Genomic DNA, 16,710 nt, shown 5'->3' with positions numbered 1-16,710 from the left:
CAACTCGACCCTTTCTGTCAACCTGAAAGGTCCTCAGGATCCATCATATTTTCTGAAAATTCAGCCTCTCCTCTTGACTATACTAATTGGAGGGAAACATACCAGACCTGACATTTAACTAAATTTAGAAACTGAGAAACCCATTCCTGAGGAGCTGATATGAAGTCCAATAAAAATGCTTATATGTAGCTTTTCAGTCATAAAATATCCTAATAAACTAACATGAATTCTGCGAAATGAACACTTTCCTTGTCACAAAGGTAGAAAGTCTGTGATCCACATAAAAATGGGGTGCAAGAGTGAATTGCTCTTGTCAACCTCATCAGCCTCACAGCATTCTTAGGGAGTGATTAAAGGACCTGTGAGACTTCCCTTGGGATTATCACCACTGTAAAATTTCTCTTCAGATTCCATTCATTATCAAATCTTTCTTTAGGTGCTATACATTTGTATACTCACTCATTTACTCATTAATTCATTAAACAAATATTTATTAAGGGATGACCATCTATCAGGTAGATGTGCTAGGTACTGAGATTTCAGCATTGAACAAGTCACAGTCTCTGTAATTATATATCCTATAATTGGGCTGGGAAGATCTACGTTGAATAGATAATTACAAGAATGACGTGATTTATATAAGAATACAGGGTGCTAAGGAAGCATAAAACAGGTGGGCCTCTCCTGGCCTAGGAGGTTCAGAAAAGCCTTCTCAGATGAAGTGATATTTAAATTTAGACTTGAAAGATAAGTACGAATTAGGGGAAGAGCTATGAAAGAGTCCAGAGCGAATGTCCTCCTAAGAATCTGTCATTAGTCCAAGTGCTTTCTGACATCACATAACAAACGGTTTCAAAACACTGCCCTTTGGAGCAGCCATCCATCTCTGCATCTTGGTCACAGTAAGTTCATCTAGTGATTGAACTATGTCCAGTGATTAAATATTGCATGGAGAGAGCAAAGGGATGCAAATATCTGACATGCTTGGCTCCATCCCAGCTTTATGTCTATGAAAGGGGATAAATTCAGGAAAAGCCAAGCCAGGGAAAAATGTGCTGGCATCTCTTCTTGGCAGTCAAGGACTCCTGAAATCATTGGCAGATATGTTAAGTAAGAACATGCAAGCTTGGTCTAAATGAATTAACAGCACTCTAATAACATCCAAATTATCAAACTAAAATTGAACAGTTGATGAGACTCTGACCTCAGGAGAATCAAACATCAAGTAGGAACAGTGTTTGTGGATGAACCTCAACTTTTCTTCCAGGTATGATACTGTTGAGTGGGACTCAAGATCATTTCTGAAAAATCACAACCTTTTAAAGCCTAAGATTTTTTTTTAACTCTTTGATTTTCTACTTTTAGAGAATTTTCTTGTGTTAGTGATAATAGTGTTACTTCTAATCCTGGTTTTGAACAGGCTTTGCTGGTCTTCCTATTCTTACCCATTTATTCTGTTCCAGTAGTTTTTCTTTCATGAGTTCTGTTTTCACTGGCTTAATTCCATTTCTCTTAGACATGCTTTCTCCTTTCATTGTGCCAGGCTGCTTTGTGGTCTCTCTTTCTGCAGTATGCATTTCTTTCCTTTCTTTCTTTCTTTTGCCATTAATACTGTTTCTTCATGAACTTTCCCAGGATTAAGATTTTCTTTATTTATTTCTTTCCTTATTTTCTGGGATTTCAGGTCTACACTTCCATCCCCTTCACACTAACTTATTGGTTTGCTTTCACTTTTTTTGTCTTGTATAAATATTTTTCTTTAACCCCTGTTCCATATGTTATTTTATATATTCAAATAAACTAATATCAGTATACCCCTGGAGGAGAAAATACTACTTCTATTTGTCAGCCATCACTTTAGGTTTAGGTGAAATCATTGAGCTTAGGTGATTTCAGTTATTACTCACTATTTTTTACACTCAACAATTTGTCTTCATTATATATGTATGTATACATCTAGAGATGTATGTATAAAGAATAAACATTTCAAACACCTATTATGAAAAGGAAATGTGTAGATATTCTCTTATCCGTTACCTCTGTTAATACTTACAACAGCCCTTGAGGCAGATAATTATTCCTCTTTCACAGAAACTGGAGCACAGCGGAGTTAAGGAATATTCCCAAGGTTAACAACCACCTAAATGGCAAAGCCAGAATTTAAACCATGATATTCTGCTTTTAAGTCCCAGTATCTTTCTACTTCTGTTACTGTCACTTAAACTATTATCAGCATCATGCTTAATGGGAGATTCAGGTAGTGTATGCGAAAATGCTCTGTATAGGCTAAATAAAAATTAGCAACAATATCGATAACCTCCTGAATATTAGCACTAATATTGATAATTTTCCTGAAGGAACAATTATTCTCTGACTGCTAATTGATGGCATAGGAAAAAAAGCCCACGTGTGAGGGATATGAACAAGGGTGCAGGCTGGGCCTGTCTCTCTTCAGTGCTTGTCCTCTTGGCACAAGGAAAGAGGAAAAGCAAGACCATGGTAACACTGGGTGTAATTCATCCTTTGAGTGCTGCATATCTTTTGCTTACTCTTTTTTAACATCTTTGTAGCTGAGAGCTTCAGGCTTAATGTGCCATGCAGTTGGTGCAATGCAGTTTTTCTCTTTTTGATAAAGTTCCCTCTGATCTCTGATCAAGCGCTTTCCTAGATCTGTTCATCTGTGTTCTGTCCCTTAGAATGGCCATACCATCGTCTCATGTGCACTTTATTTATTTATTTTGTATTATAACTGTTTATTATTTATACTGTGCCATCTTCCAAAAAGGATATAAAGACTAAGGATGGCTGGAGTACCATTTACATCCTTTAAGAGACAATGCTTGAGGAGTGTCTATTAGAAGACTGGAGGATAGTCTGGGGGAGAGAGGAGTGCAAAGAAAAGGAGTGGCATCTTGTCCTACCTCATCTTCTATCACTTTGCCTGCAAGCTCTACCTCAGGAGGAAGCCAAAAACTGGTGGGAGGGTCACAGCAGAAAAAAAGGCTAGCAATAAAGCAGGAAAGGGCTCATTCCCAGAGAGCTATGCTATCCCACCATCCCCCCTTCCTCTGGTACCTACTACATATAAAGGGTCTGGTGTCTCCCCAAAGGCCCAGCTAGGCCATGGGTCTCCATGTGGATAAAGGGCAACTGCACCCCTTCAGTCTGTAGGTCGGGGCCCACCGCTAGCTACAGGGCCTGGGCTCTGCCCCTCCATCACCTCCACTGCCCTTTTCGTGGGACTATCCAGGGCATGTCTGCTATACCTTCCCTTGGGTTTGGACTGTGCAGGTTGATGGAGGAAATGTGTTTCAAGGCTCCCAGTACTTTCTTCATTTCCTATCTCAGTTTGTTTCCTCAAAGAAGTGCATAGCAGCAAGACTATAGTCTAGAAATATAGCAAGAAGTATAGTATAAAATAAGGAAATTCTGAAGATATTTGATAGTACTATCTCACAACTTATCGTCACCAACCTCATAATGAATTCTTTTGGAGCACCTAATCTGTGCTGATTACTTTACATATATTATCTCTCTTCTGAATCACACTCATAAAATATAGGTATTACTAAACACTGTATACATGAGAAAACTGAGCTTAAATGTCTTGCTCAAAGTCAACCACTCAGTCAGTGGTGAGGCTGAGATTCAATCTCAGGATTCAATCCTTGAGCAAGACTTGTCCCCTTGTCTCCATCCAAGAGGCTGAATTCCGTCCCATCACAGCGCACACCCCAGCTTCAGGTCATTCATCACCACAGAGACACCCCCACCAGTGCCACATACATCTGGACTTCCCCAGGTCTGACCCCATCTTCTCTCTCCACCCACCCACACCTTTCTTTGATGCTCTGGAACTCCCCAGTGTCCTCAAACTCTTCTCTGAACAGCCTCTTCACTTTCTTGCATGAACCCAAACCTTGATGTCCCCTGAGGTCCCTGCTTCTTCCATGGCCTTTTCAAGTGCTCCCTCTCCTCTGAATACTTAAGACCCTGGAGGTGGCCTAGGTTTTCCTTGATCCTCATTGCTACTTCTAAACCTTTTCCCCTTCTTCCTCCAAAGCCCCCAGATCTTTGAAGCACACAAAATAAGAAGTTTCCACATTACCCCTCTGTTGTTATCATTTGTCAGCTTCTGGTTACTTGTGCTCAGTATTGATGATTTTCAGTATCTGGCTGAGTCTCTTCCTTTCCAACTACTATTTCTTTCATAATCCCCAGGCAGGTGATTTATCCTTGTTTTCCTGTCCATGTCTTCCTTTGCTCCAATAATCTCTCTCACCCCATCCTAGCCACCCACTCACATTGTCACCCTCTTGATTTTTGGTTATTGTTTTGTAACCTGGCCCAGTCACTTTCTCTATATGTGACTTTGACAAGTTACTTAATGTCTCATTCTGCAGTTTTTGTTTGTTTGTTACTGGTTTATTTGTTTGTTTGTAAAATGGACATATCTGTGATTCTTAACTGAGAGAGGTTTTACACAGTTTGAGTAACTTCATGAATGTAAACCCTTAGTGCTTTGCCTGGCACATAGCAAGCACTCCATAGCAGTTACTATTAGTATTATTATTACTATTATGATAGTATTATCATTGTTGTTGCCACCTATAAAATCTCAGTTTTAAGTGTCCAATGTCTAAACATCACTTTCCTCTTATTTCAGCTAACTTATGCTAGTTCCCACCCTCTAATAAATCTCCACCAATATTGAGCTCTCCTGGCTATTCATTCTGCCACTCTTTACTCTTTATTACCCCTCATGCGTTCTTCTTCCCCTCCTCACCCAACTTAGATTCCATGACCTAGTTCTATAACCACTCCCTTGCAAACCCTCTCTTTTTCTGTTGGTTCTTTTTCCCACAGTCACACTTGCCTGGAATTCCCAGATATCTACTTACTCCATGCCCTCATCACTGCAGCTGAAAATTGTCTGAGAAAAGTCACACAATCAGGATAATTGGATGCATCTCAAATTTAAGACCACAAGTATGAATCAGACATGCAACAAAATCATACAATCCTACCACCCTGCCCTGTCACTTTTCTTTCTCTCTCTTCTCAAATCTCCAATACCTCGACTCCCCTTACTGTCAGATGTTGAGCCCCCTCATGCTTCACCCAGAGCTCTTTTGTTGTTACACAATCCAATCCCTTAAACAGCCAGAACCTGTGCTCATACCCACCTTTCCTCCTGTTACAGTGAAGTAAGTGTCCATGTTCGATCAAAGGCCACCTCTCCATTCTGCGTACTGGATCCTTCATTGCCATCTTATCCTTAACCGCTTCCCCCAGATGGGCCGATGACTGAGCATTTCTCATGATTCACTAAAATCCCGAGTTACCCACTCAGAGAGGCCTTACCTGCCTCCCTGAAGAGCTCCCACTCATGGTCCTCTATCACGTTTGCTCTGAGTTCATCACTGCATTTGTCGGCATAGGAAATTCTCTTAACCATTTTTTTACACTTTCATTGTCTCTCTCCACTTGAGTGTGAGCTCCATATAGATAAGGGATGCATCTTGCTCCACTGCTATCCCTGCACCTTGAACAGTGCCTGGCACTAACTGCAGGCATGCTGTGGACATTCTTCTTATTACTAATTGAAGTGTTTGTATTATTTCCACTACCCCCAGACTATTTCCCCCCTGCAGGGAATTTTAAAGGGAGAATATGTTGGATGAGCATTTTCTGGAGAAACAGAGGCTATTCTTTGCTACAGAAGGGCCTGACTGAGAGAGTAAGGCAGGGAGGAAGCAAGATCCCCAGGGCACTTGAGTGAGTGAGAGAAGGATGGACTCCATGAAATTGATGCTGGTTGGACAAAGAGTTCAGCCCCCAGAGGATTTTATTTGTAGAGGGACACGACTTGCATATAAATGTTGTATGAAAACTGTGTGCACAAAGTTTTAATTAAAATGAAAAATTCCCTTGGATGTTTGAATCCCAAAGAAAGTAACAAGAGGCTGCAAAGCTGTTTTTGTTATTGTTATTGTTGTTTGATATATTCAACTGCAAGGCGTTGCATGCCACGGTCAACTACATGTCTTAACAAAGTGGCCTTGACATTTTCATTAACAGTTCACTTTTCAAAGGGTTGCAGGACAATAGTTGAACAGAAAGATTCCTTTGGACTTGAAACTGGCAGAGAAAGGCTTTGCCAGAAGATTAGTTCACCCAAATTTGAGTTGCATAAGTGTCAAAATATGTCATTTGGAATATGATATTTTCAGTTCATACAAGAATATTTTGGGATATAATTTTTATGGAATACAGAATATGTAATTAATTAGTTGTATTCCCAAGTTATAAAAATAAGGCACATATGCGTGTTCTGCTATGACTGCTAAACTTAATTTTACAATATAATTCAACTATACAAATTCTAGATATTCTTCATCTTTTAAGAGAGTTATAATCAATATTGAGACTGTCAAAGAGGTTTAAAAAAAAGGTTAACTTACTAATTTTGAAAAGCATGGCGCATCTTATTACCTTCTAGGAGTTGTGAAACCTTGCCATTTGTTTTAGTCTGGCTGTAGAAAGAAGCATATTTCTAGTTCCTGTTGTTTTTATTCTCAACATTTTAATGAAGGTAACTCACTTTAGTTCAGCAATAAATTCCAATCAAGTGGGTGGAGAGAGAAATGGATAGATAGAAATGCAATAAAACAAATACATTCATATGTTCAGTAGAGTGTGTAGGTGATGGATAATATGATTATTGCACAATTCCTTGAACATTTCAATTTATTTAAACTTTTCATAATTAAATGTCAAATAGCAAATTTCAAATAAATTAATCAATATGATCTTCCTTGTGCATCAGTTTTCAGGTATCTGCTGATTATGCCTTGGTTCAGATGTCATGGGTTTAATTATTTAATGAAGAGTTATGGATGAACAAAACTTGAGAGACTTTGTTTTGCCGTCAATGGAATTAAAACTTAATGATATTGACTCCTGTTTGATGGCTCCATAATTGGGTAGATTAGTAAGAGAAATAATCTGCCCTAGGGCTCATAGGAGAGGGGAAAGGATCATTTATTTGGAATTGACTGTCAATCCTGTGTTCATGGCTTTGTGTACATTCCCTTATTTAATTCTTTCAGCAGGAGAGTTGGGTAAGTGTCTCAACCTATTTTATAGCTGAGGAATCTGTGGCTCAGGAATTTTAAGTAAGTTGCCCAAGATCACATAGGTAAGAAGTGGCAGACTTGGGCTTAACTGTTAAGAGTTACACTCTTGTCACTGCCTCACATGGATTACTTGTCCAATTATCCAGAAGAAGTCACAATATCCACGATGTTTCATTTATTTGTCTTTAATAGGGCACTGATGAGTTCTCTTTTTTTTTGTTGTTTTTTTATTTTTTTTTTTTTATCATGAGAGCTTTTTGGAATATGCTGTCATTTGATACAGGACTTTAGAGCTAGTAGAATTCTCATCTACACCAACTCCCCTGGCTTATGGAAAGGAAATATATACAGTCAGGTAAAGTCACATATTCAAAGTCATACAGCCTCTTACTAGCAGAGCTAGGAAAGACTTAAATGGCCCTTCCATTGCATCATAATGTTATTTTGATGAAAATACAAAATTAGAACTGTAAATTAAATTTATGTGATTGTTTGGTTAAGTGCCACATTGAATCTAAAATCAGCAAGCTGTGTCTGTTACAGGATGCCTTGATTCCTTATATCAATTTCAACTACTGAGTCAGCTCATTAAGTAGAATATATTTAGCCTAACTTCTGCAAGCCCTACCCCTCCATCGCAACCTTTTTGCTGGCACAATTCTAATCAGTGATGGATAGAGAACTTCAGAAGATAAAGCAAGTAAATAAAGTTTTTTTCAGTAATATGACTTTGCTATTGAAACACAAGATGAAGTTATGTGGTGCAAAATAGTTCAATACCATTTTTCAAGTTTTCATGGGAATAATTTCCAATGTGAAAATTGAACTGAAAGAGACATTGACAACAACCATTCTGATGGAAGAATTCAGGACACGTTTCAAAGCAACCCGTGTCAAATATGCTCTCCACACCCCAACTATGTTACAGAAAAAATTTTAGATATGTTAGAATACATTAGCATTGACATGGAACACATTGAGCATTCAAAATACTATAAATACTGACCGTCTGCTAAGAAGACTCTTTTTTTTAATTCATTTTTATTGAGATATATTCACATACCATGCAGTCATACAAAACAAAGCTTACATTCAATTGTTTACAGTACCACTATATAGTTGTGCATTCATCACCAAAATTAATTTTTGACATTTTCATTACCACACACACAAAAATAAGAATAAAAATTAAAGTGAAAAAGAACAATTAAAGTAAAAAAGAAAACTGGGTACCTCTGTCTGTTTGTTTGTTTGTTTCCTTCCCCTATTTTTCTACTCATCCATCCATAAACTAGACAAAGCGGGGTGTGGTCCATATGGCTTTCCCAATCACGTTATCACCCATCGTAAGCTACATTTTTATACAATCATAAGAAGACTCTTAATAAATTGATATGCTGGCAGTTTTGACAAGGGCAGGATAAGGTAAAGAAACCCGTAAATAGAGACAACCAGAGTGAAATGAAAACAGTTAAATTTCCTCTAATTTGTTTCCAAATGCCAGTGTTCCTTGCCAGGGAGCATGATTTTATGTGGCAGAAAGCTAGCAAAAAGCAAACTCCACAGATGGATGACATTTCCATCAGGATCTAACAACATGTTTATTCATCACCAAGGCTGATGAAATGGAAGAGGGGATCAAGGAAGGTAAAGTGGCTTCCAATGAGTGTGGTAACATGATAGGTCTTATCTTCCTAAGAGTTTTATGGATAGCAGCACATATGTAGATCCATTCTGGTTTATGGCCACCTTTGGAAAGCTAATCAATAGCATCTATTTACCCCCAAATATCTTGGTTTTAGGACTTGTTGCATCGTACTGTGTTCATATGCTTTCTACCCTGTTCTCATGGTGAAGACTATGGCCAATTTGAGAGGCAGTACAACTTGGGTTCCAGAGACAAATTATTTGGGTTCAAATCCCATCTCTGTCATTTACTAGAGTGTGATATTGTGCCTCAGTTTCTTCATCTCTATATACTACGGGGGGTTGTTAAAAGGATTAAATAAATCAATATCTGTATAGCACAAGAGTGCTTGGCACATGGTAAGCTATAAGCTGTAAATGGTAGTAAGTTGTTATTATTAATTTTGTCTTCATAAATGGGAATGAATTGTATAGTATTAACAATTTGAATTATTTTTAACTTCATTTAAAAATTGTAATTTTTAATGAATAATTATATGTATTCACATTTCACACAAATGCATACATAAAGGATGAACCAAGGCAGAGCTCTCATAAATATCATATTGCAACTACACAACTAGCTACATGAAAAAATATAGGGAAATCTCACGGCAGGATGAGACTTTTGTGCTAATTTTAAATACATAAAGCATCTGTTTATCTTGGGCAAGTCTTTTAACCTTTATAGGTCTCACTTCCCCCTTTCTAAAAAATGAAAGATATTGGACCAGATTATCCCTTCTTACTGAAAGATTTTGTGATTCTAAGACAAAAGATAAAGAGTAAATAGCAGTTGCTTTTGGATTATTGTATCTGGGTTTCAGTATTGACATATATTGTCTACACCAGGATTTGGCATGTATCTTTGATGTCCTCTCTTGCAATTCATGGGTTCAAATCTTTTCTGCCCATCTAGTTGGAGATCAGAAACTGGTAATTCTTTTAACCAACAAACATTTATTAAACATCTACCATATGTGACACTATAGGACTTAGAAAGTCATAGTGATTAAAGCACACTTTCTCCCTTCCATGAGCTTATAGTCTAATATGTGAGAGAAATGTATAAGCAATAAAATGTCATAGATGCCACAAGAGAAGTCTAAATGGAGTACAGTCAGCACACAAATGAATGAAGCACTGCATTGCAAGATGGCTATGATAAGTAAAAGTTTCACAAAAGCTGTGAAAAAGCTGTCTTGATTTTTTTTACCATTGTAGTCCTATCAGTGCCTATTACAGCATTTGATACTTTTAAATTAAATGGACACACAATAAGAACATTCAGAAGATTGTCTTTAAAGATGTACATTATTGAATACATTTACATATGTGGTTCAGTGCAAGGGCCCATACTCTCTTATTAGTAGATGCATATAATCACAGGAGCAAGCCAAACAAGCATATTTTTTTATTTCCACTCTGTAACATTGTCTATTTGATTCCACAAAAGGATCATTTGCTCATCAAGTTACTGGCATCTTGTCCTCAATTTGCCTGATATTGACAATCTGCCAAAAAACTTTCAGAGGACAGATCTACATTAGCAACATGCAGTAATGGAAATATTTATGCTATTTTATGTGACAGAGAATGAAGGGAGCATCTTCCTATCAATGAAATATACAGATGTGGTATAATTATTTGAAGAGTGATTTCAAGTCAGGAAGGTGTACTACTGGAAACCGGATAAATAGCCAGAGGACATTAACTCAGCAACAGATGCTTTGTAAATCATTATTTCTCAATATTTTTTCCTGTAAATACTGCAAGGTTATTCTCCTCAATGTACTCGGAAGTTTCTGTTACATAGTTTGCACGGTTTATGCTATAAACTTTATAGGACAACAATACCCTTTATCTCATGAAATAGTGCTAGGAAATGAGAAACTCAACATTGGGGGGGCAAAATTAAGATTTTTGATGTAAGTTATTAGCAAATTCACCACCATTGAAGCTGAATAAATGAATGGAATCTCTGAAGGAAAAATAAGTCCAAAGTTGGAAAACCAACCTACTCAGGCCCACTCTCAGACCCATTTCTATTGCCTACAACCAGAGTAACAAAAATTGAGTCTTCTCTGAATTTGCAAGATTAGTAGGCAGGGGAATAAACAAACTAAAAAGCCATTAGAGGAAACAAAGGAGAGCTCCGAGCTTTGAAGGGACCAGCAGTGGACCACATTTTAGAAACATTTGGAGTAATCCAAGAAGGACAATTTTCAAATCAAGAATTAAGTTGACATTTGGTGAATGAGATAAAATTTCATTTATTTCTTTCATTTGCGTTACTACAGGAAGACACAGTACTGAGTACATCTGGAATTTAGCTCACCAAAAGGAAATGGGATCATTTTAAAAATCTGATTATGAGTGAGAATAAAAAGAATGGCCTATAGGAAAAGGAGAGTGATTTGATGACTTCTTCAGAAACCAAAGTCGTGATCATCTTCAGGTGTGATTCTCCTAGACTTACTCCTAGAATCTTATACATCAGCAATTCTTTACCCTGCTTTTTGATTCAGTATATTGAGAGGAATTTCAGATGGGCAGACTTTTAATCTTGATAAATGGATTCTATTGTCAAAAATACAAAACACTTTAAACCCCATTGAATCCAATCCATATTTACAAGTGCACACGCAATTTCTTTCTCACAATAGTTATAATTTAGAGGAAATAGCTTCATGTTAGTGCAAAGGGAAATATTACATTCTGTTCTAAGGCCTGAAAACTCAGGATGGCTCATATGCAGTGGGAGGGGTGACTGCTTTTGTGACATGAATCCATAGGTACATTATTCTGGGGATTTCTTCAGTGCGGAGGAATCTCCTGATGCCCTTGCTTTCTCTCTTTCTAGTCCGTCTCCTTGGTGGTGAGCCACAGCTGGGTGCTTGCTAGCAACAGTGAGTACAGCAGATGGCAGCAAGCAGCTGCTGCACTTTTTAAGCTATGGTCAGCAACTTGTTTCCAAACCAGCACCAGCCTGGTGGAGTAGAGACGGCGAATGGATCGAAGTCGATTTGTTAAGAGTACTGTGTTCACAGTCTCTTGCTCTGCCTCCACTTTTCTGCCTTCCCAGAGTTGAAGAAACACTATTTCATGGAAGCGTGTCAAGCTAGAAACAGGAGGATGATAGAGAACTCTGGATTTGGCTGTACAGATTGAACTGGACTTGAGCCTGAAGTGACCTAGCAAGGCGTGATACTGATGTCATCATAGATCTTCCTTGGCCTTCATGGGCAGTTGAGCAATTCCTTGGAACCACATCTACAGATGCTAATCCACTGCTAAACAATACTTTGAAGAATGATTCCATCAACTCTGTAACTACAAACTTTGTAGGGGCTTCACTAGGGGTTCAGGTAGCAGAAAAGACCTGAGGACCCACTGCACTCAGCCCGGAAACCAGGAGATAAGCCTGGATACGACTCATTAAGCCTTGGCAAACCACATTAGGATTGTCAGCAGGCTATGAACTGCTCTGAGCTCTTGCCTTTAAACCTGCCCTGTTTAGTTCATCTCAGAAGCCTGGAATTCGTGAAGGTAAACAACCCTTATCCCATGAATAAACTTGATAATGCAATGTAAAATACAGACGTATATCCTCAGGACAGACAAACATAACTCCCCTGACATTAATGGGACCATTTATCTATGTTGAAGTCAGTAAGCCATAAGCACTGTCAGTGGTACTGGCACTGTGGAACTTGCTTAGGTTTGGGTTTCAAGAGACCAACAGGAACACAGAGTGAGAAGTTAGACGGTTACTCTAATCTTTTTTAGATTATTAGATAACTTGTATCCTTTCTCCCCTGTGCTAAGCTCAAGAAGGTAAATATGTTCTTTTGTGCTTTTCAGAATTAAACAGATTGATAGCCCATTTTATTTTTCGTAACCAGCAAGTATATACTGACTCCGATCATTCAGTCTTGTGATCAGATATTACAAAACTGTGTTATCCAAGTTTAAATTTTTCACCAGATTGGTCTTGTAAGAAATAAGGATTTTCGTGTTCCAACCCTTTAATTTCCTGAGGTCCAGATTATTAAAATAACTTCATTACTGAGCAGCTTTTGTAATCTATAAATGTTTCTAGTTGGTTCATTAACTTGGAGGTTAGACTTTTCCATGCTATTACCTTTGACAGTTCTTGGCTGATCCTTCCCAGAGACAGGGCAATCATCTCATCAGAATCATAGCCTGTTGAGTTCCAAATATTGGGTTATATAGAAAAAATACTGAATAGGGAAAAAGTAGTTGGTGTGGAGAAGAAACTCTCAAATGTGTTTTGGAGTGAATCAAAGTTAAGGTATTTACAGTCATTGAAGTTTTAGCAAAGTTGGGAGTGAGTGAGAATATTCTTTTAAGCAAATTTTCTGCCTTGCCTCATTAGTAGGATGAGCATTTTGGCAAAGTCTTTGGTTTCCTTCCAGTAAACATTAAAATATTAACTGATTAGCAGGATGAGTACTCTTAACTAAATAACTGGTTTCTATATGTTGCAGTACACAAATTATGACATAATGCTCATTGTACCAATTTTCGCCAGTTCAAAAATGTGAACTTACTAGCAAAAAAGAAAAAAAAATTCCAACTCATGGAGAGACGTTCCCTAATAGTCTTTCCAAATGTTTTGAAAGCCCTTACAAAATTCTAACTTTCAAATTTTGAATATTAGTCCAGTCCGTTCTCCTCTAGCCTAATTATTGACAAATCGTCTCTCCAAGGGTTCTGGTGGGAATGTTATATGTGGCCCTAAGTTGGTAATGTTTGTCTAAATCAAGCTTACGATGACTATTGCCATGCTATAGGCTATCCGGGTGGCTTTGTGGTTTGTGATTTGAGCAGAGTTGGGGAACAGACTAAGGGGACGATAGCTTTCTTTGGTCAACTAAATTTCAGGGTCAGGAAATACAGCAATTCCATTTGCTGACATACTAAACACTCCTCTGGAGCTGGATTTCTCTATGGATTTAGATGTTTCATTGAAGTGACTTACTGAAGTGAAATATTCCTTAAAATAAGACTGAAACTATCATTGTATCTACAAATGGGAGGATAAAAAAAGTAGAGGAGGACTTTCCAGAATCTACCAGCATAAATCCCTGGAGAAGATACAATTTATATGAATTCCTCTCAGATAGGAAGGCTGAGGATATTTGAGAGGAAAGGGGAAAAATGAATGTTCGAAAGGCTTCCCAGAAACATATAAGAGTTAAAAAAAAAAAAGAAAAAAAAGTGCTATAACAACAAACTGGGGTTGTTAGTTACTATTCTGACAGCCTAAAAGACTAAGATGAGAGGCCAGATTTCTGCTTTTCTGAAATTCACCCAGGTGTAGACAATAATTAAAAAAGAAAGAAAGAGAGAGAGAGAGAGAGAGAGAGAGAGAGAGAAGGAGGGAGGGAGGGAGGAAGGAAGGAAGGAAAGAAAGAAAGAAAAGAAAGAAAGAAAGAAAGAAAGAAAGAAAGAAAGAAAGAAAGAAAGAAAGAAAGAGAGAAAAAACATGAAATGCAGAACCATGTGATCCCTTTACTTGGAATAATTTAGAAAATAAAAAGAAATAACGGTAGCTTCAGCAAGCTGCAGAGGCCCGAAACTTCAATACTTCATACAAAACCCAGAGACTGGATGTTCTTGAAGAAAGAATCAATGCCCATCACAGAGGTTCTTAACCTTTGGAGAGCATTGGATTGCTTTAAGAATCTGAGAAAAGCTATGCATATTCTTCCCAGAAATATAAATGTATGCTCCTATACATGACTTTGCATTCATTCCTGGACCATATAATAATTTTTCATATACAACAGGTTAGTAACTCCTGTATAGAGCAGATCTCTGTTTTCGTTTTGTTTTGTTTTGTTTTTGTAGTATGTTTTCCAAACCCTTTAGAAGGTAGAGTGAGGCGAGGTTATTAGCTGTGCCCTATGAAAATATTAGTAGTGGATCTTTCCCTCCCACCTTGTCTCAAAAATATATGTGGATAAATAAAATATCCTTGTAGAATACTCTGCCAGGATGACATACCAAGAAGTGGGGAATTGCAAATGCTTCTCATATACTAGCACTCAAGCATATGAGCATTTTTCTTCTCTCTCTACTTATTGGTAGCATTTGTTTGAATTGTTGAGGTTGCTGAGATCTGATATTACGTGATTGTGTTTCTCTTGTGACGTTCACTTGAGACAGTTACTTGGCATGGTACTAAGCAATAACTCCCAACCTCTAAAATATTATTTTCCAAATTATTTTTTGCAGTTGGAGTCGTCTATTTGTCTGTTCACATTCCAGAGGCAGGAGAGAAAAATAAGAGCCCTTCTAAAGCTGGTAAGTTCCAGTCATTTTACGATTATAATCAGCAGGGGAAGAGTGCTATGACTTACTAGCGTCGTTTAGACAAAAAAGAGCTGCACATCACACACAGAAAATCAGTGATTGAGATGCAAAGGTGCTGAAATTGTAATTGACAAATATTAGAGCGTAGTTCCAGGTTTTTGCTAGGTGCAAATTTCATGGCAAAGCAGAAAAAGGCTGAAGAACTACTTTGCAACTGACTTAATAGTCAGCATCACTTTTTGTTTTTCTGTTATGACATGCCCTATTTAAAGTCAGAAGACATAGATCAGTTCAACTCTTCAAGGCAAAGAATTAGTGGACATGACCTCAGAGTACAGAAAATAATATGGTTTACTCTGCACCTCTCTTATTAATAGAATTCCTCTTGGCAGATAAGGGTCCTCAGTGCAGATTGGAACGTAATCCCTTAAAATGATCTGCACAATCAATTTAACACCCTAAATTGCTAAATAACAAGGTAAAGTGGAAATACCGCTGAATGATCCTACCCTCTCCTTCCCTCACCCTGGCCGAATGACACTGTTTGACACAAAAAAGGAACCCGGTGCAGGTTGGCCATTTGTAGGTTGGTGAATTGATTCTGAAAAGCTAACGTAACAGGAATTTAACTGAGAATGGCATTTTGTGGGTACAAATTTCATGATAAAACTAAGACCAAAAAACGCTGTGTCTGTTTCTGTGACATTTTTTCTAGTTAAAACCAAGGACAAAGCCTAATTACAGGACAGCATGTAAATGTGGATAACTGATATTTGATATGACTTGCAGAAAACCCCCTCTTTAGTTTGACTGGAAATTAAAAAAAACATGGCCTTCAGAACAAGTCAGAACTGAGGTATTTCCCAGTCTCTTTTCTTCATACCTGATCAAAGTATACTAGACTTGAAGTTTTGAAAAATTCAGTTGCTTGTAAAAGAGGAATAAATGATCCAAATGCAGAGCATTTGTTCTGAATTCCAAGTGTCTACACCACCCTGGAGAACGGAGACTTTTTTTTTCCCCACTTTGTTGTATTCCAAAGTATAACGTGTCCTTTGTGTGTTGGAGAGACTTGCTTGGCCCTGCCTTATTTAGAGACCACAGAAGTGATCGATGCTTATGGAACTTGGTGTCCCTCAGTTGCTTGCCAAAAACACAAACTACAACTTGGTTTCTTTAAATGTGAATGAACTAACTATTAAGGTATTAACCAATGACGCCTTCTATTTCAAAGAGGAGTCATGTGTTTGATGATAAAACATACTTCTTACATTCTTTGTCTTCTAGTGGAGCTGTAAGCATTACCACCCTGTTTCTTGGTGCAATTCCATACATTAATTGTTACTAGCACTTATCTTGGACCTTGTTTCCACACAATAGCTATTCCCAGCAACCAAGTTGATCGGCCTCTGGGGACATAACACCCACATTCATCACCGACTTCAGTTGCATCTCAGAATTTAGGATCAAATGTTTGTGTTCAGGCTATAATCAAGAAATATTTTTAGAGAACACTTGGTCACTATGCAGGTATGGTATTAAT

The 16,710-nt window shown here is 37.8% G+C and overlaps 1 pseudogene; it reads right to left on the bottom strand.

The window, feature by feature from the left end:
• Positions 1-5,219, bottom strand: part of LOC119511184 — a 35,552-nt pseudogene extending 30,333 nt beyond the window's left edge.
• Between the last annotated feature and the right edge of the window lie 11,491 nt (positions 5,220-16,710).

The sequence above is a fragment of the Choloepus didactylus genome, chromosome 2, assembly GCF_015220235.1.
Source record: "Choloepus didactylus isolate mChoDid1 chromosome 2, mChoDid1.pri, whole genome shotgun sequence".
Taxonomy (NCBI): Eukaryota; Metazoa; Chordata; class Mammalia; order Pilosa; family Megalonychidae; genus Choloepus; species Choloepus didactylus.
The sequence above is the reverse complement of the archived record's forward strand: the minus strand, read 5'-3'. Positions and strand labels throughout refer to the sequence as shown.